General features: G+C 37.9%; 1 long non-coding RNA gene across 1 annotated transcript; it reads left to right on the plus strand.

Moving 5' to 3' along the window:
- Nucleotides 1–2,220: 2,220 nt before the first annotated feature.
- On the plus strand, nt 2,221–7,999 carry LOC131506107 (uncharacterized). The gene is made up of 3 exons (XR_009258734.1): nt 2,221–2,265; nt 2,999–3,046; nt 7,676–7,999. It is a non-coding gene; the product is annotated as an uncharacterized LOC131506107 (long non-coding RNA).
- The last annotated feature ends 521 nt before the right edge of the window (nt 8,000–8,520 follow it).

Here is an 8,520-nt window from a genome sequence, read left to right on the forward strand (position 1 = left end):
ACTCAATAATTTTTGTGTTGTATCTTTAAAAATCTTTTGCCTCATCAATACTGATTATTAATAGAAATACTACTTTTTAAGGGAGAGTCTAAGAAAAGTTTTGAAGAGAGAAGAAAAGAACAAAATTTGGAATCAAATGGAGGAAATATTTGAGAAAGCACAGACTGAACATAAGAAAACCAAGTCTACAAAAATGAAGTCTGATTCTCCTAATACTTGCTTTTTTATTCTGCAGGATAAGGACTTCACAGTCTCCCATGCCTTTACTGGAAGCCCTATTTCTTTATTTTTCTTTTGCCTTTTAAAAACCTATTTTTGGGGCGCCTGGGTGGCGCAGTCGGTTAAGCGTCCGACTTCAACCAGGTCACGATCTCGCGGTCCGTGAGTTCGAGCCCCGCGTCAGGCTCTGGGTTGATGGCTCGGAGCCTGGAGCCTGTTTCCGATTCTGTGTCTCCCTCTCTCTCTGCCCTTTCCCCGTTCATGCTCTGTCTCTCTCTGTCCCAAAAATAAATAAAAAAAAAAAAAAAAAAAAAAAACGTTGAAAAAAAAAAAAAAAAAAAAAAAAAAAATAAAAACCTATTTTTGAGGACTGAAATTCATGAGACTGGTAATACTAAGATTGAACCCATCAAGGCAAAGCAGTTTTGTATATGTGTATGTTTGTACCCTAATACTAACTTTTATTGAAAGCATTTTGAATGTGACAAGACACACAGGTTTCCTCCCTGCTTAACCAAAATTTTTGTCAAGTCCAGCTGATAGTTACTAATAAAACCTTCACAAGACCTCCATCACCCAATTCTCTAAAAATAACCTTGTATTTTTTTAATGGTTTTAGTCATCTAATAAAATTCAGTGTTCTGTCACATATTGAAGTTTCATTCTATAAAAGGAATACTGTGAGCAGTAAAGTATGTTGTCACCAATGGTATTTTAAAACAATTATTTAGTTATATCAAAACTTCAGAGAGAGCTCAAGAACACATAATAGGGTTACAAGATTTCTTTCGTCATTGTTGGCTTATTCATCTTGCTCATAATTTGTCCACTTTTCCCCTTCCTAAACACAAAATGGAAGGTAAGATATGAACTGCAAGGTAAATAATAACACAATGTAATATAGAAGGTTCTACCTGCATAAAATGCATCTGAAGTGTCCACAACTACCAGCTTTAATTTTTCTCTCCTGACTGAAATATTTTTCTCAGGTATTCTTTCGTGTTTTTGTCTCCACGTGACCAACCACTGCAAATTTAATTGAGGATTTGAAAATATGCCCCACCCCTGATAAACTCTGACAATTTGTTTCTCCCATACTATCTGAAACACACTATGACTGCAGCACTGTTCCATGCAGAAAACCTTTTAACGGCACAACAAAACAAACTGTAAGAGAGATAAATGAGGTTTGAAGAGCACACACTTAATCAGAATGGAATTCACTTTCACCAAAGTGTCCCTATTTTCAGGTCATTTCTGTCCTAGTTTAGAGTTAAGAGTCTTATGAAAACATAGCAATAAAAACTTAAAATGATCCTTTCAGGAAAGTTTTTCACTGAGAATAACTATTTCTTAAGACACTTAACCTCCTATAATTTTCCAAAGGGTTTTGTTCCATACACACTTGAAGATTATATTCAAAATGTTTTGGTCCAGGTACTGCCAGCCAGAACCTGCCCAATTAGAAGTAACGGCCAGTGCAGAGCCCCTGGGCACCAGACTTTCCTTCTTCAGGGGACGGATCTGGGAGGTGAGGTGATGGGAGCAATGAGGGCTCAGGAGGTTGTTTGCCAACTTCTTTGAAAATATTACCATCATTTAACAGTCATTCAGCTAATAACAACTGAGCTGAACTGGTGCATTCTCTGCCCTATATTAACTAAAAGTGTATCCTTCAACATTATTCTCATAGGACACATATTGGAAATTTAGACATTTGGATGTTTTGTTTATCAATTCAACAAATGCTTATTGAGGACACAGCAGGTGCCAGGTATGAGGCTAGACCCAGAAGAAAAGACTAATAAGGCAATCCTCTGCAGAAGTTGCACTAAATGGAGGAAACTGTATAGAAAGTCTAACAGCTAAATTTCTGACTCTTTTCTGCCCATACTGGGCTTTTATTACTCTTCATCTTCTGGGAATAAAGAAGGACTAATCAAATGTTACCTGTCTTCTCGATGTAAAGTAAAGCCAGTTTAACTCTCCTAATTTGAATGTTTCAGGTCTTCTGAATGCATTTCCAGACGGATCTGCTGAATTTTAGTAAGTTTGACCCACAGTCTTTCTTAGATTCCTTTTCTGTTGTCTCTGTCCCTTTGGAAGACACTGTTGGAAATAGTCAACTTTGTCTAGGCACTCTGTGAGCTGCCTTCTTGTGACCAGAGAAGAAAATGTTCAGCTCTCTCTTTGTGGAACATTCATCTTTCCTGACTGGTTAGAATCATAAGGAGAGTGAATTTCTCTTGAATGAAACATTTCCTACCCAGAGACAAGCATAGTAGTTCAGGTGATATTCATCCCCTCTGTTTTGTTCTTCTTTTATACTATGTTTGATGAAAGTTAGGGTATTTGCACACACAACAGCTTTCTGTTTGCTCCTATTAGGCTTACGTTTCCCTACAGGTATCAGGAAGCCTACCAGACCTCCAAGGCCTGACTACTCAGAGCTAAGGCAATTCACCTGGGACCTAAAGTTCAGGAAAACATCTCAGAAGTAGACCCCACTTCTTCTAAAATGCAGCAAATTAAACCACAGTCGTCAGTAAGCCTTAGGATGGAAGTGGACACCCTTACCGGAGACTGGTCTACATGTCATGTGGTCTTAGCAAGCATTTTTTTTCTAAGTGTCATTAGATACAGATTGTCCACCACCCAGTTAACAGCATAACTGGTGCTCAAGCCCCAAACCAGTACTCACCTGCCCACCACCCTAATAGCAACATTCAATAAAACAGAAAGAACACAATTTATCTGTTCTCACCTCTCTGTTTTGCAGGTTGAGGAAAAACCTGATGAGTCACGTGGAGCAAATCTTAGCATTGTGGTAAATATGTATGGCCCTTTAAATTTGTGGAACATTCACCTCTGTGCAGGAGAAGGCATGGGAAGGGGAACAGGGGATAGAATAGGGTAAAGATGCAACGACAGTCACCTACTTGGCAAAAAGCAAAAATTAGAATCAATCGGAATCACAACCAATGGAAAATTGTGCAAAAGTGTCTATAGTGTTGGGGCACCTGAGTGGCTCAGTCGGTTAAGCGTCCAACTCTTGATTTTGGTTAAGCATCTGCCTCTTGATTTCAGCTCAGATCATAATCTCATCGTTTGTGGGATGGAGCCATGCATCAGTCTCTGCACTGGCATCATGGAGCCTGCTTGAGATTCTCTCTCTCCCTCTCTCTCTCTCTGCTTCACCCCGGCTTGCACACTTGTGCGCACACTCTCTCTTTCTCTCTTTCTAAAAATAAATAAATCAGTAAATAGAAAACATTTTTAAAAAGTATCTGCAATGCATATTTTAACTCATAAAGAAAAATTGTATGGGATTTAGAAAGTCATTTTGTTTTAAGAAATTATATGGCTCAAAGGAATCTCAGTAGATCTGAAGAAGGAAATTCTCACCCTCAAGCCCTCTATTTAAGTCTTGAACAATTCAGTCCAACACAGTAGTCACTAGCCACAGGGATTATTAGGCACTTGGAATATAGTGGGTCCTAATAGAAATGTGCTGTAAATATGAAACATATCATGGATTTCAAAAACTTAGTACAAAAGAAAAATGTAAGATATTTCATTAATAGTTTTATATTTATTATAAATATTATGTAATAATATTTTAGATGTATTAGGTTAAATAAAATATCTTATTAAAATTAATTTCATCTGCTTTTTAGTTTGTTTTGTTTTGTTTTGGTTTTTGGTTTTTTTGTTTGTTTTTACTTTTTTAAGATGTGCTAGTAGAAAATTTAAAATTACATGTGTGGCTCACATTTGTGCCTCACATTATTATATTTCTGTTACACGGCACTGGTCTACATTATCATAGTCCAGAGGAAGTTAGCCAATTGTCAACTGTTTACTGAAGAGATAGTGGGGGGTAGTAGAGTACTGACCAGACTGTGCCAAGAACCCCTAAGCAGGCAGTGATTTCTTCCTGAAAAGTAGGGACATTTGCTTTAAATCTTTGGAATTCACTCTGGCTTTGGACCAGATACAGCGTTAAAATCAGCACATGTAACTTCTACTAGTCTCTCAGGGCAATATCAGATGACAGATCTGGATTGAGTTAATGGAGGAGACCAAAATCATTCTAAATTCTATTCCTGTGAAGGACCAACAGGGATCCTTTAAGAATGAAGATTCTGAGCTTAAATTGCGTTTGAGGAAGCTAGCAGAGAAAGCTAAACATTTCAAGAGAATGAGAAGAGCATTAGAGATTATTGGATTATAACCAGAGTTGTGTGAAAGAGAAGGAAGTCATTCTTCCCAAAGGCCTGACTTTATGTGAGGTTGGCAGTCCTTTGGGATCTGGGCCCAGGGCAAGTTGTTCTTTGGAAGTAGGGTGGAACTTTGGGACTGGACAGGTAGGGGTGAGGAATGGCCTCTGGCTCCACATTTTTTCACTCTCCATTTTCTCTCTGATTCCCATTCTGCGGCCTTACGGAAGTTTCTTTATACGTGAAAGAAAGATTCTTGGCTATTGGCCATGAAGCACAGAAACAAGTTACCTCCTACCCTGGAAATAAACCTGACCTAAGGGAGAAATTCAAGAATGACACTAAGTTTGTGCTTCCTTCTTGGAACTGTTAGAAAAGGGCCTTGGAGAACAGTGACTTTCCCCTGACCCCTGTCCTCACTATCCCCTCGTTGTTTTCAGTTAGCTTCACCTGTATTCCTGTCGTCAAATTAGATTGGAATTGACAGTAACCAGAGAGAGTGAGAAAAATCAGTTGAGGCTGGGAAAACAAATTTTCTCAAGTTGTTTGTCCCACTTTGGGCACCATATATATGTTCTTTCAGTGAGTTGCTTGCTCTTGCTCTCTCCATTCCTGTGGACACCACAGTGGGAAACCATTTTGCAGGGACTTTGGACTTTGCATCTTGCTCGGCTGTCTCAGTGACTTCTTGGACTTGGTTATTCACCAGGCCATTGAACTATTTCCGCTCTGACACTCAGGTTTGGTCCCTTCTGCTTTTCTTGGCCTGCCTCTTTATTTTCCCCCTTAAATCATTGCCACCCTACATCTCTCTATATAATGAGATTAAATTGATAAAATAGCCCCCCCTTGCTAATGGAAAAATAGGCCTGCATGTGAAACATTTAATTTTCACTTCTCCTTGTCAAATAGGTAACATAGATCTTCCACACACCTGTTGTATCTGTGCAAACATGTAGTTTATTATTAATTACAGAGCTTAAGATTTTAGCTTATGCTTCAGGACTTCAAAACCATGGTTCCTGCTTCATCTGTAGTTATAAATATTTAAACTTTGGCAATGAATCTTAAAGAAAACATAGAATGATTTATTCTCTGAGAAGAGGCCACTGTTAAGAAGTTTGGCACGAAGCATTTTTCTTAGCATTTGTAAGACAAGCCAACTTCTCAGCTCATGCACATTACTGGGATGAATGGCATAGGGCTATTGTGACTCTGCATAAAATTATTACTAACCTCATAGATCTTAGAGAAGCAAGCCTGTGAAGGAGTGAAGTAAGTGCACTAGCAACATCCAAAATTAAAGACAGATAGAGCCTAGAGAAATGTTTCTGCCAACATGCCGTATGATTTATTACTGGAAATAGTTCCCAAATCTGGAAAAAAAATATTTTGAATCTGCACTTGAGGTAAACTGAGGGTCCACTTAAATCGCGTAGTTACTTTGAGAGTGACAGTTTCCTATTTTGAGACAACGATAGTGTGATATTGCATATATGCTACCCCAAAATATGTGCATAAAAATTAAGATGGGATAGCATTGCCACATGGAGTTGTAGGTATGTATGGCCTATAAGACTCACTAACTAGTGAAGTAATTGATGTCCTGACTACCAGGCTTCAAAGAGTAGTCTCAACACAATTACAAATTCCATATTCTGTGGATCTTTACGATCATTCACAATGCTAAAAATGTTAAATCCACAATTAAACATAAAAATAATTTTGCCTCTCTTGAAAAATCACCCCAATATGATATATGAAGGCAGGAAAAGTCTTGGTTATGGGTCAGGATGACAAAGAGAAACGACATCCAGCACCCTACCGTGCTTTATCAATATCTCTCATGATCTCAGTTGACACCATGGACTAGATCTTTGAAGCTATGAATGATTAGAAGGTGGAAACTTTTCCAACAATGTTGGGATGAATTGTCAGCAGAGCCATTTACTATATGCTCCTAAAAAATTTTACTATATGCTCCTGGAAATAATTTTCCAGTTCACCATTGGGAATGGGGATGCTAGTGTGACCTCAAGAGAAGCATGGGGCTCCTGATGTGGGTCCCAAGAAAGTACAAACTTAATTCAGTGCAAGTGCTCTGCAAAAGTTTTTAAATGCAAAAAATAAAAATAAAAAAATAATTCCAACTTGTCCTGGCTAATTTTAAGTTTTAAGCCTCCATAATGGGGGGAGGGATTATACCCCCAAATTTCTAAAGGCTTAAAGTAAAAGACTATGGATTAATAGGGATATATCAGACTGGAGAACAGAGATTGCAACACAAGAGTTGCTTCTCATCGTCTCCAAGGGATTATTGTCAAGGGTTGCCCAATCTAGTAAAATTCAAGGGAAGTCAAAACTCCAGATGATTTTTTATGTGAAATTTCTCTATTACCAAAATATTTTGTTGTTAAAGAAAAGTACACCTGTTTTCTGTGCATCATCCCTCTCTGGCCCGCTGGCTCCCAGTCCCCAACCTGGGGAATATAGATTCTTAGAGTTACTAATCCTCTATGTTCCCTTATTCATGTTGTAAAGCATTCCAAAGCAATGTTCCCTTAATCCCCAGGACCTCAGATCATGAACATCGTATTGAAGGGAAAATTCACTTTCGAATTCTTATTCTTCAAGGGCCACAACCACTCTCTTTGGCAGTATCTAACTTTGCAGTTGTGCCTTTGAATGAGTTATAAAACAGAAGTGGCAAACTTCATTTAATTCACATGCGTTTACGAAGTAATTTCTGTGCACCAGGCAGAAAGCATGTCTGTATGGAAAGATTGGAGAAATATAATTTGGTTTGTACATTGAAGGAACTCACAATTCATATTATCATTGTGGACTTAAAATGCTGAGAGTATTATTGGCAAATATGTAATGCAATTTGTCACCAAAATAGGTGAAAACTCATTTATGTTCTGACTTAGCAAGCATCCTGACAATTTCAGTGAGTTTGTGCCTTTTTCCCTCTCAGTTGCCCATTATCTGATAGAATTCTACATGGACAGTGGGAAACCCAAAACCTTGACTGAAAGGTTGAAGAGAAGAGTGAGGGCTGGGAAAAAAAATCTCGAATAATTACCGCATTTATACACAGAGAGACTCATTAAGGTCTCATTGCCTTCCCTGCAAGATGAAAACAAAGATGTGCTTGTTTGTCAGATGTTAGATTTTGCTAATTATTACAAGCTAGTGTTCAGCACTGAAATAACCAATTCTTTCTGAATTACCAGGTCTCTTCAATTCTCTACTTTACTTTGAATGAAAATACCTGCTCTCTTCATTACTACTGCTGAAGAATTCCTGGGAAAATGTTGAAATCAAGTCTCTGATGAGATAATACTAGTCCTAACTCTTAAACAAAATCGAAGCTCACACTTAATGAAGTTCCAATGATGTGTTCTCAGAAAAAGACCCAATAAAGAAGTTCCCAGATGAGTACAACATGCACTTGACTTTTGTCTATAATAGCAATCACTCACTGAAACGTTTTCCACATGTTTAGGTATTTCCTCATCTATCTATAGGAAAGGCCTCAAAGGAGTAAGACCCATAGTGTTCCACGGCTCGATATATGTGGTAATGATTTGCTATTATAATGATAATTATATATGGAATTGTTCTGCTTCCGGTTCAGGACTGAATCCTGACTGTTAAAATACCCATGATCTCATTAGCATATTTGTAAGATCCTGACAGGAAGCTAAAGTACTATTATTCCTTCTAGTGAAAGAAAATTTCGATATGACAGTTACTGGAATGAAAATTCCATGAAGGGTTCAAAAGCATACAAACAATAAATTTAATGTAATCATTTCAAAGAAATTTCTCATTTTGTTAAAAAAAAAAAAGAGGGGTTTTTTGTTTTGTTTTGTTAAGACGTTTGATATAGTGGAATCGATTGTGTTAGAATCAAAACTGTGAAGTAAATGACAGAGAAACTATTCACCAAAGCATAAGGACACTCGACTGCTTGCTTTTCCTTTAAGGTAAGACTCAAGGATCTTCACAGCGTGGGTCAAGTGGTTGGACTGTCCTCGCGCATCAGTGAGGGGACAGGGGCACAAAAGAGGAAGTG

The sequence above is a fragment of the Neofelis nebulosa genome, chromosome 3 (genome assembly GCF_028018385.1).
Source record: "Neofelis nebulosa isolate mNeoNeb1 chromosome 3, mNeoNeb1.pri, whole genome shotgun sequence".
Classification (NCBI taxonomy): domain Eukaryota; kingdom Metazoa; phylum Chordata; class Mammalia; order Carnivora; family Felidae; genus Neofelis; species Neofelis nebulosa.